The following is a 16,981-nucleotide window of genomic DNA, read 5'->3' as shown; positions in this document are numbered from 1 at the left end:
GAATGAGCTAAAACCTGAGGCCACTGTAGTGAAGCTAGCACTCCAAATCCCAAACAGAGCTGGCCATTGCAGCAAGCTACCACGTAGCTGTTCTATATCCCAAACTACAGTGAAAATAGCTTTGCTTCCTATGGTTGGACAGTGTTTGTTAAGACCAGAAGACTTCCCAATAAGGGCAATGAGAGAGTACGTGTAAAATGTGTAACTTTCCAAGACTCTACTTTTGTTTATGTTTTATATGGTCTGAGCCTGAACATACCTCTACTATTTTAACACTAGACAGTACTTTTGATACCAGCTAGCTGTTAGGTTTTCACTGGCAATTACAGAATTAAAGGACAAGAAAATATCTCAGAGAAAAATTAAAGTGAAGTGTTACCGACTTTGCTACTAGAGAAGGAGCACCAGAACAGGGAGTCAACTGATTCTGGGGACCCCTACATTTTTCTTGGGTTGCAGTAGCCCCAGCTCCTGACAAGCCCCAATATTCTCCACAAGGCTTCTAGTCCCATAGAATCTGCAATCAGGAAGCAAAGAGAGATGAAATTCTGGTGCTGTAGAGTTCAAAATCAACACAGGGGCAGGTTTTAATTTTACATTTGCCAGAAAAAGTCACTCAACTGACCTGGAATGTGAGCTATCATGAGACATTAAGTCAAGCCATGTTCATGAATTTTTCCATTTGTTTCTGCTATAGCTTAGATCTTGAACATCCCCAAATGCCAGGCTGTTAAAAATTTGCTCTGAATGACAGAGCTACTGGGAAAGTGAGGAACTTTTAAGAGATGGGACAAAGTAAAAAGTCTTTAGGTCATGGAGAATATTGAGAAACCTGATGCTTTCTTCCTGCCTTGCTATGGCCTCAGTGTAGATGGTTTTGTTCCTACATGTGATCTTGCCATAGTCCTCTACCAAAAGGCAGTGGATGCAAAGCCACAGGATGAAACCTCAAGACTGTAAGCCAAGATGAACTTTCCTTCTCGGCAAGTTGATTGTCTCAGATGCTTTACTACATTTACAGAAAGCTCGCCAGTGTACTCTTTTATCAAATTTAACTCAGCTCAGTTATAGAAACTACTGTATCCAGATACTTATTCTAGATCCTATTGCTTAAACTATTAACATTAACAATATGATTTGGAGCTAGGTCAGAAGAAAAGGAAAGTGCATGATAAGTAGACTCCATTGGAAGCCCAAAAATCCATGAAAATCTGGCCAATACCTACCCAAATCTAAAAAATTCAGAATTCTGAGTGTCTTGGCAACTCAGAGAACATATGTTGTTTAATCGGAAGATGCTGGTAATGCTCATGGGTACTCAAATATATTTCACTTACAAGCTGCCATAGTCAATCATCTGGGGAAAGTGTGGGGGGTGGGGGGTAGGGGGTGGGTGTGTGTGTACATTTGGAAAAAATCTTCATGCCTCTTCCATCTGCACTTCACAAACTACAGTGTTAGCTGGAGGCTCCATTGCTTGATCAAACAAAGTTCTTCAAATGTAGACTCCACTAATTTCTTTTTAAGTTTATTTTTAGTTTGCATCACTTCATGGTGGAATAATAAAAAAAAAAAAAAAAAGAGGCCAGAGTGTGTGGATGGAGGCTGAGGGAATGTGACTCACGGCCATCCAGTTGTGTTAGCATGCAGGGCTGGCATCCTACATGCACACCCTAGCAAGAAGCTGAAGAGCAGGGCAGGAGCTCTGTTTCCTCCCTGTCAAGTGCGGACAGTGCTTCCTCAGAGAGCCACTGTGGATTACAGAGGATCATCCACACAAAACCCCTGGTTTAGAGCCCTGCACATAATAAGCAAGTGGTACACTTCAGCTCTTACATTATATTTTCATCATTTCCAAGTGTTTTCTGGAGAAGCCCAGATGATATCATTGAAAGCCTGAGTTGCTTACTTATGACTCATAACATTCCCTATGCCTTACATAGAGCATACCTGCCAGCTGGCTTTGCTACACTCCAAAACCATTTCTAAGCACAGAGCTCTAAGATATAAAGCACCTTAAGTTCACACAGTATCTTATTCTGTGTGTAAAATTATGTGTCATCATAAATGCATCAAAACTTTCTCAGTCTAGAGAAATGTTGGGGGGTGGGTTAACCTATGTTTATAAAAAATACAATTTCTTACCATCCTATATCTTTGGGCAATTGTACATGTAATGGTGGCTCATCACAGTTTTTGATCGATCTAATTAAATAGCAGATTGTCAAACTTGATGCATGAGCATGCGATGAGTTCATATTTCCAGCACCCTTGGGAAAAGCTAGGTGTGGCCATTCATGCCTGTAATCCTATCACCAGGGAGGCTGAGATTGGTGGAACTGTGAGGGCTTGCTGGCTGGAGCATAGCCAAGTCATTAAGCTCCATGTTCAGTGAGAGATTCTATTCAAAAAGAAAAAAAGCAGAGACCTGAGTCATCTGATGTCAGCTTGTGGGTTCTACACGCAAGCTCACATGTTTGCATACAGGAAAATATACATACACACAAACACATAAAAACAAACAAAATGAGCTGTCTGCATTCCAGATAACCACAAAGATACAGAGTACACACAGTGACTCTGAAAAGATACATGTTTGTTTAGATATTCCCTTTGGTCTTGTGAGACGCTGTCTCACTATATAGCCCTGGCCTTGCTATGTAGACCAAGCTGTAGGATTTAATTTTTCAAAGCCTACTTTTAATAAGAGTTCTTAAATACTTTAACCTCCCTTCTAACCAACCACCCAAAGAGGTAGTGGAAAAGAAAGGTTATTAGGATATGGGAGAAGTGGACCTGTTTAGAAATAGTTCTTTGGGGGTGATTCCAATCTTCGTTGTCAAGATATGAGCAGTTCAGTCCAGTAACAACCATCAAATAGGAATCAACAGTGGTGGCACAACCTGGCAGGAACAGTCAGGCATGAGCCAACAGGAGCAACCAGGACCAGCAGGGACACCAGGAGTTCTCTGCTGTCCCTCTCTCAACAAAGTGAAGATCAGCAAAGATGAAAATGTGAGACCAACAAAGCATTGTTAAGCTAGCTATGCAAGCCAGATGTCACTGTCTGTTGAGTCCTATTTATACTCCCTCCAAACATCTCTTGTCTTCCCACAGGTCTTACATCAGCAAAACACCATGCAAGTGTGAAGTCTGCCTCACCAAAACTCCAAGTGTGAAGTCTGTATCAGCTGGCATATCCAGAAATTTCCACTTCACTCTGCCAATCGGCCTGAGTCTGTGGAAGCAGCAAGAAGCAGCCAAAACACCAAACTTTTTTGGTATGTTTCTTTCTATGAAGTCACTACAAATGATGACCAATAAGAAATGGCAAGGTGTACCAATACCATCCAGCATCATCCACTGTCTGTTGGGTTATATTTACATTCCTTCTTAACATCATGCATCATTTCATGTGTTTGCTTTAGCAAAACATCCTCTCACTTGTGTCTACTTTAGCAAAGCATCTTTTCATCTGTGTGCCCCAGCAAAACATCATTTGACATAACTAACTCTCCAAAGAATCCAGAAATTTCCACTTCACCACGCTGACTCCATACTCACTGAAATCTGCCTGCCTGTGCCTCTTGAGTGCAAGGATTAAGCCGTGTGCCTCTGTATTCATCAGGGTTGTCTACAGTAACATCATTAAATGAATCTCTTCTGGCACAAAGAACATATTTTGGTATAAGTTGTATTCCTTTAGGTCTTGAGCTCTCGTGAATCTCAAATTTGACTAGTCTATACATCCATGTAGTTGTTGTATGAGTTTTCCTAGGAAGACAGGAATAAATGTCTCTTCAGTCTAGATAGGACACCAAGACCAAAAAAAAAAAAAAAAAAAAAAAAAAAGTTTTACTCAAGTCTAGTTCAGTGAACCAGTGAGTTGATTGGAGTTATTTACTGAAGCATGAAAGAATCTAAGGTAACTGCATCACCAGAGAGCCCTCCCCACCATGGATGAGGACTCAGAAAAGCTGCATCCCTGGAGCTCTCTGTAGTTCTATCAAGCAGCTCAGCATGCTAGGAAGTCTCTTCTTCCCAGCAGTTATTACTGCCTATGTAACCTTAGCTATGAGCCTTGTGATTCTTTCAAATTTGAGGAACTTCACACTATGAGTTTTGTTGATGCCCTGAGCCCCATAAATTTCATTTACTTCCTGAGTCTGACCAAGTTTCCCTCCAGGAAAGACTACTTCACTATGAGGTAACTAGGTACACAATAGGAGTCGACTTCTTGTTTTAGATTCCTTGCAACCAGTCTCGAGGTCCTTGGAATTTATTTAGACCTGTTCAAACTTACCATCTTGAGACAAATTCAGATATGACTTTCAAATGAGTACTTGTGTTCAAGAAGGGGTGCAGCAGATAAGGCCCCACAGCAGATAAGTCAGGCATGGGTTGTTTTCAACACAAGGCTAGGTTGAGGTAAGGGACCAGTCTGAGCAGGATTCCCAGAAACCATCCTTCAGGAAGAGACTCTATCATGTTCCCATCATGATGGTAAAGGAAAGATCTAGAAAAGGCTAAGCAATGAGTAGCAACTTCTGGGGCCCAAAAGGATATGTGACGGTCCAGAGTCAAGACGCAGGAACAGCAGGGATTGATGTAATAAACTTAAGAAAAGTAAAAACCCAGTTACCTGGACATGGCCAACAGCATGGTTCTGAGGATACAATCAGTGTTTACTGGAGTTTTGCCCTCGGCTGCCTAATGGACTAGGTTCACTCATTTGTACTGAGATTTATCCCTATATTCTTTAGTCTCAAAAAAAAAAAAAAAAGGCACAGGCTCAAAACTCAAAGCTGAGCCTCAGAAAACTGAAGCTCCCCAGATCAGATGTAGCATGCAGACCAAAGTGACAATAAATAAAGAAAACAATGACAAAGGAAAACATGGCAGTTGAATGAGTGTCACAGTATCAGTATGGAAGCAGACCTGTAGTCCAAACTTGACACCCACCCACCCCTCCCTCAAAAAAATCTATTTTGAACTGAAGCAAACAGTTTTGAGAAATTTTTATGCCCTTCTCCATAAAATTAAAATGTCAAAATGTAACTTTAGAAACTAACCCATAAAAAGGAAGAGAGAAGGAGAGAGTTCATAAGCATGGACCTGAAATATCACCATATGATCTAAAAGTTTAGAGTTATTGTTGTTTTATTGTTGTTCTTGTCATTTTTACTTTTCCTGGTTGTTGTGTATAAACTTCCTAGGAAGTTAGTCAGTGAACTACTAATCAAGAATGACCCTGATTATGATTTAGACCTTAAATGTCTCCCTAAAGTCAAGTGTTTCCACCTGATGAGAGTGTTAGGAAAAGATGGGGGGGGTGTAAATGTGATGAAAACACATCGTGAATATATGGACCCTCGTGTTGCACAGTTCATATCCACAGTAAAACAGCCTTCATTGTAAAAAAAAAAAAATTTCCATCTCACATCACAAATGCCTGTAATATCTGGAAGTGACATTTCCTCATCTGTTAATCTGAGGAGTGTTTGCCCAACAGTACAGCTTTCTGTCTCTAGATTATACGATGAATTTCTCCTTAGAAGCTACATTTTTCTGAAGAACCATTTTCTCTAAAGGCCATGGTGATGATATCGGTACTTTTTGTTGCAAGCCAACTTGAGGCTGGTATCCCAATGCACGATGCTAACAGACAGCATGTCACCCCTATCCTGGGACACTACTTTAGCATATGTCAGAGTTATCACTTCATGCTCAGTATCATATGGGGTTCACATATACACCAGGAATCTGTCACACAGCTTTATAAACTGCTCCACAACTATGGCAATCTTCCAAAAATAGATAAAGAAACAAAATTCAGCATTGCTGATTTGGATTTAGAGAGACCCTTCATGCAAAAATCAATCTCTTTCTCCCTCTCTCTCTTTTTTGCCCTGTCACCAATCAAGAGAATAGTGCAAGAAAGCAAGGACAAATTCTCCTGGTGTCACACAGGTATATACTAATCAAAGAGATTTCAACAAAGAACTGACTAGGTCCCAATGGAAATTTTCATGAAAAATATAGTCTGCAAAAGGGAGCTGAAGAAAAGGGATTTAAACGGGACTGAGAAAATAAGCACAGATGATGACTGGAATTGATTAAAGACATAGATGATGTCCTTGACCCTGTCATTCAGCAAGAAACGTTGATAGAGCATATGAAAATAAATTCACTGCAGATAATGCATAGATGATAACCTTAAGAGAACCCATCTTTTCCTGTAAATCCCCCTGGTGAGCACAGATGGGCATCCAACAAGCTTCAAAAGGCTTTTATCCCATGTACTTTCATGGGCAGAAGCTTCTAGAGAACAAATGATTCCTTTGCATTCTCACAAGCTAATTTATCTATAGCCATACATCAGTGTGCTAGGTTAATGGGGTAGTAGCAGGGAAATGCCAGGGAAGTTGGAAGTTACTCTCTCTCTTATCATCCTCCTCCAGATATGACCCCCCACCCATATTCCCATCCCCACCCTACCCTCATCCACCTGCAATGTCTATTCGATTTTCCCTTCACAACAAAATTCAGGTGTCTCCCTTGAGATCTCCTTGTTACTTAGCTTCTCTGGGTCTTTACATTATGAGATATATCCACTTGAAGAATGAACCCCCCATGACCTACACTCAGCTTGACCAAGAAGGAAATGGTTGCTTATCAGCAGGCTACTTGACATCATCAGTAATTAAATGAGAAAAATATAACTGGATTGGGAGTTATGAAACTAAAGCACGTGGGTCCTTGCCTGTCCTCTAAGCATAGAACCATGTTCTTTGCTTGCATGTTGTCTATGGCTGTTTTCCAAATGCAGTGATTGTAGTAATGACTTTATAGCCCACAAGACCTAAAATGTTTAGTGTCTGTCATTTTAGGAAATTTTTGACCAGTCTCTAAAGTAGATGATCTACTTCTGTCCTTTCAAGTCTAAATTTATGTTCAGCAGCCAAGGTAATGGCTCAGTCAGTAAAGTACTTGCTCTGAAAGTATAAGAATTTGAGACCTTTGACCTCCAGAACACACATAAAAAGCTGGATGTGGCCTGTTATTTTAATCCCATTGCTGGAGGTTGGGAAAAAGACAAGAAGATTACTTGGGCTCACTGATCCAAGTCTTGCCCACATGATGAACTCCAGGCCAGTGAGAGACTCTGTCTCAAAAGAAAGGTGACTAGCTTCTTTTAAATTAATCTATTTATTTATTTTACATCCCAATCACAGTTGCCCCTCCCTCCGCTCTTCCCAGTATCTTTCCACAACCTCCCCCCACTTCAACTCCTCTATTTCTATCTAGGAAAGGGATTGCTGCCTGGCTCTTCAGCTGAGTCAACAAACTAGATGCTTCTGATGAATGCTCCACACTGCTCTTAAAGGGGGATCTAAACATACATGAAAAAGCAGGGAGGAACATAGTTAGATAAAACAACATTACTGGTCTACAAACCTGCATCATTCTTATCTTTAGTCATCTTCTGAGGTATTGGTCATGGTCCATTTTTCTGCAACTGGACCATCATCCCCTGTGAGTGATGTATCCAGGAACCAACTAGCTTTGCCTTGACAGCATTCTGGGTAGTCAGGATGATGAGATATGGTCCATTCCAGCTGGTTCTCAGTTTTCTTTAAAGCAACCATTGTGTTAAGGATAAGGGCAATGTACTCTCTTCTGTAACTGCTTCTCAGCTGAAATTAGTACATTGGTGTCAGGACCCATCAGGCTAGAATGCTTGTCAAAGGGCAAGGGCTGGGGTTTCAAGCAGTGTGGAGCATTCATCAGAAGCATCTGGTTAGCTGACTCAGCTGAAGAGTCAGGCAGTGATCACATCAGATGGACCAGTTCACATCAGCTTTCAACAAATCTAAGGTTCACAGCCAATTGGAGCAGTTTGAAGTCCATAGCTGATTCCTGGATACTGTCTGTCAGCAGAGTGGAAATCTGCTAGGACAGATATAGACTAGGGACAGAAGTTAAAGTTCAAGAACTTAAAGAAAAAATCTTATATTTAGAACTTCCTTAGGAATAAGGAGTAGGTGGGGGAGCTTAAGCTGTTGATTGACAGGAGTCCTTATCTGGATTCCATTTGACCTGTGATAGATGGATCCAAGTCAGGACTCCCTGAAGCTCACATGAATTAAAAGCTTGAAAAAAAAAGATAAAAGTTTTAAATGTGTTAGCATTAACACTGTTTGTAATCTGTGCAGAAATCCACATTGACGAAAAAGCAGTAGACCTGCTCCTTTGAGTAATAATAAAATTTTAGGACCCAAAAGTTTATTTGGGTTAAAAGAATTAACTCGCTTTCCTTTGTCCAGAGGAGTGGATATATACAGATAAAACAGATTTTTTTTTTTAGCACAAGAAGCGCCTTCCTGTTGTCTTAGATATTGTTCAAAACCTACTTTAATAAGGTATCACAGTTTGAATATGCTTGTCCCAGGGAGTGGCACTATTTGGAGGTGTGACCTTGTTGGAATAGGTGTGTCACTGTGGGTGTGGGCTTAAGACTCTCACCCTAGCTGCCTGGGGAGTCAGCCTTCCACTAGCAGTCTTCAGACGAAGGCTCTGCTGCACCATGCCTGCCTAGACGCTGCCATGCTCCTGCCTTGATGATAATGGACTGAACCTCTGAACCTGTAAGCCAGCCCCAATTAAATGTTGTTCTTTATAAGACTTGCATTGGTCATGGTATCTGTTCACAGCAGTAAAATCCTAACTAAGACATAAGGGTTCTTAAACGCTTTAACCTCCCTTCTAGCCCACCACCCATCAGAGGTAGTGGAAAACAAAGGTTATTAGGACCCAGGGGGAGAGGACCTCTTTAGAAATAGTTCTTAGGGGTGATTCCAATCTTTGTTGTCAGCATATCAGCAGTTCAGTCTACTAGTAAACCACCAAACACAAATCAGAAGCTTCAGTCCAGACTACTTGGGAGACACCACACACAAATTAGCAGAACAGCTCAACCCAGAATAAACCAAGAGGCTCCTCCAGATTGATGCAAGTCCATGGAAGTAGCAAGAAACTGCCTGGATATCTCAAGAAGTTCTTTTGGTGAGTCACTCTCTGCAAAGTCATTACAAGAGAAGATCAGCAACTTGGTGCAAGACTAACCATTGCCAGAGCATCAGCAGCAGAGACTAGCAAATCCCCATAAGGCAAACCACGGCACCAGTCTTGTCCCAATGTCTGTGGTCATATTTGTATTCTTTCTAAATATTATGCATCCTTTCACAAGTCAGCTTCAGCAAAACACCCTTCTACCTGTATGCCCCAGCAAACCATCATTATGACCTAACTATGTCTCCAAAGAAGCCAGAAATTTCCACTTCACCTTTTGGTCTATACTTGGAAAATAACCAAAGGAAAATTTTAAACTTGAGCTTAAGTCTATAGTAGTCAGTGCTTTAACAGAGCCAGATTAATAGTTTATCATAACTCCATTGATTAATATGTTAAATCTGAGCCTTTAAGCAACTCTGGCCTGCCATCTGCCAGGTTTATGAGTCTTCTGCTCCCCATAGCCTCTATTGCTTTGAACCAGGTGATAAAGTCTGGATTAAGAGATATAACCACAAGATTCTGGAACCTCACTGGAAAGGACTTCATACTGTGATCCTGACAATGCCTATGGCTGTTAAAAAAAAAAAAACAGGATCAGGACATGGATATACCACTCCCACGTTAATGCTGCAATGGTGGATAAACCAGGAACCTCCTTACTATCTGCGTACTCCCAGTAGGCAATGCAACAATCTTGTCATCAAGTTCACGGTGGCTGGCAAGAAGTCTGATTGGGCAGCCAGTTCTTAAATCCTCTTGCCTCAGACTTAACACAGAACTGTTGACTACTGGACAGGAACTCTGCATTGAAAATAAGGTACCCCAGCTTATTCCCACCTCTGAAACTTAACTGTAACTCCTACTGTTGCAGGATACATGCTGCTGCCAGAGAATGCTTAGTGGACTTGTACTTTGGGGCTTACTCCATGCATTTATGGCCTGGTTGTAAATATGACTAAGTGGTTTTTATGTTCTACTACAGCTTGTACCCAGAAAGACTTAGTACTCTGAGGAGGATGTCTTCAACCAGCTAGCACCTCCAAACCATCTGATAAAAATCTGCTGGTCGGGAGCTAATTGCAGAGCTGAGGTGACACCTAGCTAAGGAACACTGGCCTGTTGACAAGGGGCAGGATGGAACCATTGAGGACATCATCACAGTGTTGAAGAGTGTCCCTTTTATGGCATGTTCTGCCAAGCAAGGCTCACGTTTCTTCTGTGATAAAGTCTACCATGATGAGTCAAACTGTTATCCCTCAAGGCTGGGGGCCCGACAGGCTTCAACCACCAACCCATGGTCATTCACAGACAAACCAGAAGTGCTATACCACCCAGTAGCCTTCCTCGGGCTCCAGGTCCCCATTGAGATCCTCCTGGAGGCAGAAGTACTTTAATTCTCAGAATCTTGCAAATCTGGACAGTGGGCCCAGGGCCCAGCAGAAGGCTGTGTTGTGCAAGCTGCAGCTGCTCCAGCTCTGAGTCTGGCTTGTCCTTGTGCCACTGTGGGCACTATGTCTGTAGAAGCCTCGCATTTCCCTAATGCCCACCTATAGTGCACTTTGCCCCCAGACTTCAACTGCATTTCCTGACAGGTCAATTCAGGGCTGGGAAAAGCCACTTTCAGCTTCAGCTCATGAGAGTACACACCCCTCTTCCTAGGGTTTAGTGGGACAAAAGGAGGAGGATGTACATCCAAGAAGAAATACAGATCACACACACACTCTCTCTTTTGCAATTCCACAATCAGCTCTGGTTTAGAGATTATCCAGACTAATGGATCCCTAAACTCTGACAATATTGGATAATCTCACAGAGTGAAGCCCTTCTTTGCCTGGGCCCACTATGCTAACCCATATTAAAGAGAGGTAGAGGAGCAATGTCAGGCCCACCCACTGGCCTTGTATGTGCTACCTGAGTTTTCAGGGTGATGTTGTTGTTCTGGTCTCCTAGACTCGTGATCCTACCCACCTTGGCTTCCAGGTTCCTGGCTTCCTGAGCCAGCTGCTTCTCCTGCATTGCTCCATGCTTCTTGCAGGAGCTTCTTGTTCCACTTCTTTAAAACCCAAGAGTTGTGGGGGAAGACCTGTGGTTTTCAAAAGTGGAAAGGGAAGGGCTAATGCTTAACATGGAGAGTGGGTGGCTGTGGGAGAAACTGAACCCTGATGGCCACCCTCTGGATGGGCACTTCCTGCTCCAAACAATGAAAGGAAGGCCCTGGACCCCACCCTGCCTGCTGTCTTCCCACTGACTAAAGAAAGGCATTGTCACTACCAGCTCCAAGGTTGCTACAGGAAGGATGTGCCGGCAGTCTCACCTTTCCTCAGCTAGGTGGATGTTGGCCCAGGAACAGGCAACAGAGGATCTTCACAGACTATTTGCTCAATTCCCTACTGGGCTCTGACCCTGGAAGGGAATGCAGGAGCACTTTGTTTTGTACATGCACTATTTCCTTTCTTGTACATATACCTCAGACCTTTCAACAAAGTCTTGTGGGGGAAAAAAAAATCTACTGTGTTACTAGGTTCTTTCCTTAGTATAGGGCTAGTCGGAGCTGCTAGTATAGGGTCCTTAGTATAAGGCCCTACAGATGGTAATAGATGCAGATATACAGGAGATGGAAAAGTCCATCAATGCCCTGCAGGATTCTCTAACTTCCCTGGCAAAAGTAGTTTTACAGAACAGTATAGGTCCAGGCTTGCTGTTTCTCCAGCAAGAAGAACTCTGCAGACTTAGGTGAGGAATGGTGTTTCTATGTTTACCACTCAGGGTTGGTCAAAGAATCCATGGTCTTACTCAGAAAGAGACTACAGGAGAGAGGAGTAGAAAGAGAACAGTGTCAGGGTTGATATAAGACCCTCTTCAACTGTTCTCCTTGGCTGACCACCCTTGACTCTGCCATGACCAGTCCTCTTATCCTACTGATGTTAGCCTTGACTTACAGTCCCTGCATAATCAATACTTTAATTAAGTTTGTTAAAGAATAGATTTCCACCATTCAATTGATGATTCCCAAACAATACCAGGCTATAGAAACATCTCAAGGACTCAAGATGACCCATTACTGAAGTGGGGAATGAGGCAGGATGACTCCATGACAGGCTTCAAATTAGCAATTCAGGAGACTAGGCCTAAACCTCTGTTTCCAATAACTGGGCAAATCCATCAAGTTAGTTGCTGAAAAATAGCCCCAGGCCTCAGGCAGCCAGTCAGAACTTGTCTTGCCATCAGAAGCTGTCCCACCATCTGGCAAAGGCAACAGTTTTCAGACTTCTCCAATAACAGTTTCCAGGCTTCCCCAGCAACAGTTTCCAGCCCCTTCACACAGCAGCAATGGTTCTGGAATGTCCCTAGAGATAGAGCCAACATGATTAAGAAAAAGATCACCTACTCCCTCCCCAGAATTCCACTAATGTGCTTTAAATCAGATCTGCTAGCTCATCTTGGTAGATGGTAGACCCCAGAATATTGGACTTCTGCAGAATAAAACCCTCTTTGCTTTTGAGAAAGAGAGAGAGAGAGAGAGAGAGAGAGAGAGAGAGAGAGAGAGAGAGAGAGAGAGAGAAAGGAAAGAAGGAAGGAAGGAAGGAAGGAAGGAAGGAAGGAAGGAAGGAAGGAAGAAAGGAAGGAAGTTTGCAAATATTTGAATTCAACACATATATCATCTTTACATTTTTATTTTTTAATTGTTTTTTTTCAGACCCTACAACTTGCATAAACCTCAAACCTTTCTCCTTTTCCACTCAATCATTTAACATAATACATAAGTGGTTGATTACTGAGAACAGTCATTGCAAAGCAAGTTCTTTTAAATGGAGAAATAGGTGAAAGGCTACATTGAAACCTGGTTTTTTGAGTTTGCCTTTCTTACCAGGAGACCTAAAAGCACAAGAAAAACTAAGACCCAATTTTCAAATATAAAATGCATTGACTATGAAGCTATTGATCAACTAATAAAGCTACAGTGAGCAATCAACACCATCAGATATTAGAGAAGGATACATTTGAACAGGATAAACCAAATGGTCTCTGTATCGATTAAAATAACACACTTATCAGCTACCTGGACTATAACCCTAGGCTCTTCCTCAGTCAATCTCAAGAATCTCTGTGGAGGAGGAGTGACTTCAGTCTCATGTCACAAAGGAGAGCAGTAACTCTTTGACTGCCAAACAGGCAGTATCAGCCAGACCCAAGAGATCTGAGACTTTGATGTGGGTGAGGAACTTGAGAAACTGACACATCTTGACAAGGCAAACAGAGACAGTCAATTCTCTAGTGTCTCACAACACAGTCTTGGCAGTATCCTGGAGGCAGGAGAGGTATGGGGCAGTTTCACCTGTTGGATACTATTGCCACAGTCCAAGTAGAGACCTCTTCTTTGGAAGAGACCTTAGAGCTGCCTCTAGAAGCTCATATTTTTGTCTATCATGGGAAGCCTTTTTCATTAAATACTTTAAATGTCACATTCAGCAGATATCTGAAGAGTTTTTGACGGCCATCTATTAAGTTCATGTGATTTTAATTAAACTTTATTTGTTTTTAGTTAGTTGTTTTAGGCTTAACCTTGAAAGCATGAGAGAAGATTAAATAGAGCGAATCCCTGTCAATGAACTACATATATTCTTAGCATAAGTACAAGCAGAGTTCTGATCAGGTCAAGACATTTGACCATTTGTAAGGTGACTATTAACCTGCATATCCTAATTAGCCTTAAAAAGTTACAATTTTTTAATTGAAGTTCTTTTAGTGCCAAAATAAGACTTCAATTCATAAATGCAGCCCATAGAGAGGTTGAGAATCTTATTTTTGTTCCTTTTTTAGTGCATCATTATAGAATATGGCAGTCTCTTGTATGACTCAGTTTACTCAAATATCTAAAACTTAACAAAGTTAACAAAGACAAAAAGGCCAGATATATATTTTCAAGTGAGTTTCTGTTAGCCTGACTAGACTTAGGTATGGAGAGACATTCCATAGGGTCTTGGCAGACTGCTTAGGCCATTGTCTCCCTGTGAGCGTCATAAGATAGGAATATCTCAGGTTTGGTGCTCATAGCTGTCCCTGACTCCTTAGCTTCACATCTGTTTCCCCACATGTTTAATTTTTCTTTTATCCATTTTGGTCCTAGTTCACCCTGATTCTCAAGCCTCTGTTATTGTTTACCTAGAATAATACAGTTCTCTGCCATCTTAGTCTGCCCAAAATGCTAGACAGATTCTCTCATGATACTAAATCTTTACTGTTCTTTTGAAAGCCATATATTCAATAAGAAAACCCAATTAAAACTGCTGGGCAGCTCCTAGCCAGGAGGTCAGGGCTGACTTTATTTTCGTTGTTGTTTGTTTTGTTGAGACAGCTTCTTTTCTGGAGATTTCTTATTCGGTTCTGCATCAGGCAGCATTTTCTGTCTTGACCTTTTTAAAGGATATCTCAGACCTAGTCTTCTGAACTTGTGTAGTCTCACCTTTAGCTCAGGTATGTATGTGGCCATAGCTTTCCATTTAAAGTAAAAACCAGAATTGGCAAAATTGCTAGAAAATTCTTTGCATATATCAAAGCAGTGACTTCTGCAGATTCAATGAATGTTGAAAACATTCAAAAGCAAACATTTTGGTTTAACCCATGATGTAATTCTATGATAAAACTGACATCCACAAGACCTGTCATTTAGCCTTTAAAGGGGGTAGCTGAGAGTTATTGAACACAGAAAACAAACCTCATTCGCATTTCCTTAATTAAAGAGTAAAATTATTACATTTTTAATTACCATAACCTTTTCAGTGTTATTTCCCAACTTCTAATATAAACCTCATTTTTATTATTTTGTTCTCACCTATTATTCTTATTCTCAGGACAAGCATAACTACAGAAAAATCCATCCTAATAAAGAATATCTTGGAGATCCACTGTTATTTAAAAATATCCATTTCTTTTAGTCAAGAGCTTAATCCAACCTATGCATACAGTATGCTGTAGTAAATTATGATTACCTGTGTATAGATTTTCAGCTACCAACCTTGTTTCTATACATTTTAAACTAATATATTTTACAGATTTTTAACCATACTCAACAAACTTACAAATCTTTTTTTCAGAATGTTTATTATAATAGTCTTATAAATCTTGAGATAAGGTTCATATTTTAGCAAAAATTTTAGAGAATTAAATGAAACTGAAAAAGGATATGAAGCAAATGGCAGAAATCCCCACAGGGGATAATTTATTCTTTTGTTTTGTTTTTGCTCTCCTTTCCCTGACATATCATGAGGTGGCCTGCCTGACATGGGAGAGAGATTTTGGAAGAAGCTTTTAAACAAGCATGCATGGGTATAGAGGAGGGAGAGCCATAACCAACTCCAGAGCCAGCTTTTTGTTGAAGTAGAACAGCATAAAACAACATTTTAATATTATCCATTCTTAAAAGACAGCTGAACCCCTATAAAACTAAAACCAGTAACCAGGGGGAGGGACCAGAGTTAGCTGAGAACAAAGGCTTAAAGATTAGAAAATTTTGAGCCCTGCATATAGACAGAGGATGCTGCAGGAGAAAGCTAAGAGATACACAGGCCGGTGAGGAGGGGGTGGGGGTAGTATGTGTACACTGCAGCTAGCCTTCACTCTTTCCCTCACCTCTGGCTCCTGGCTTGCACATCTGCAAATATATATATATATATATATATATATATATATATATATATATATATATATATATATAGACAGACCAGAAAACACAAATTCAGACAAAACATTCACATAGTCAAGGGGAACTAGACAAAAACAAACATTTGGTGGTTACCTTCACTCACACACCCAATTTCCACCTTAGCTTTTCCAATAAGAACCAACAGCATCCGGGTGGTCCCTCGGACTCAGGAATTAAACTGCATCCAAATGTTCTATGAGTCCCACAAATGCACACTAAGAGGACAAGGATTCTTACCTGTACCTCCAGAGGTTTTCTAGTGCCTCTTTTCTCACAATCTAGGAACTGAGAATCTGATGCTGGTTCCCTCAGAATACTGGGTCTATCTGATTTCTCATCTCCCAATATGCTGGGAGGCTCAAGAGACCCAAGGTCACCAGAAAAAGAAAGTGGATCTGGGTGAAAGCACAAAACCCAGACAAGTTCTCAAATGTTATGGATCTGGGATCGTTTAGAGATTTCATGAGTCTTACCACTAATAAGTTTTAACGAAGAAGATGTTTTTTATTTATATTGTCTCTAGGTCTACACCCAGGGCACTGGATTCCTGGATGTAGCTCCCAGCTACCTCATTCAGGGGTTTATAAAGGCAATGCAAGTTTATAAAGGACTCATGGGAAAGTTGGATGCAGCATTAATTCCTGGATTGGAATTAGTTGGAATAGCTCAGATGGAAATTGGATGTTAGGTGTATGAGTGAAGGTGACTACCAAATCTTTGTTTTTGTCTGCCCCCCCCACCCCCAACTGTGTGAATCATCTCTCATAAAACAAAACAAAAACAAAAGCTCTTTTTTATAGAAGCAGAAATATCAGTTGACCTTATGACCCTGCATAAACAATAATTATGTTAAAGTTATACAGGACCAGGCAGTTATCAAAATCAATTCTTAATACCCTTTAACATTTGGAAGATCAAGTTTTCTTTATAGTTTTCTTGAGCACAGAATTTTTTTCCTTTTTTTTAATTAATTTATTTTTTATACTCCATATTCCATTCCCTGCCCCCATCCACCCTCCAACTGCTCCACATCCCACACTTCCTCCCCACCTTATCCCATCTCCACATGGATGCTCCCACCCCACTCCCACCCCACCTGACCTCTAAACTCCCTGGGGCCTTCAGTCTTTTGAGTGTTAGGTGCATCATCTCTGAATGAACACAGACCCGGAAGTCCTCTACTGTGTGTATGTTGGAGGAGCC

The sequence above is a fragment of the Mus musculus genome, chromosome 1, assembly GCF_000001635.26.
Source record: "Mus musculus strain C57BL/6J chromosome 1, GRCm38.p6 C57BL/6J".
Classification (NCBI taxonomy): Eukaryota; Metazoa; Chordata; class Mammalia; order Rodentia; family Muridae; genus Mus; species Mus musculus.
This window is presented reverse-complemented; position numbering follows the sequence as displayed.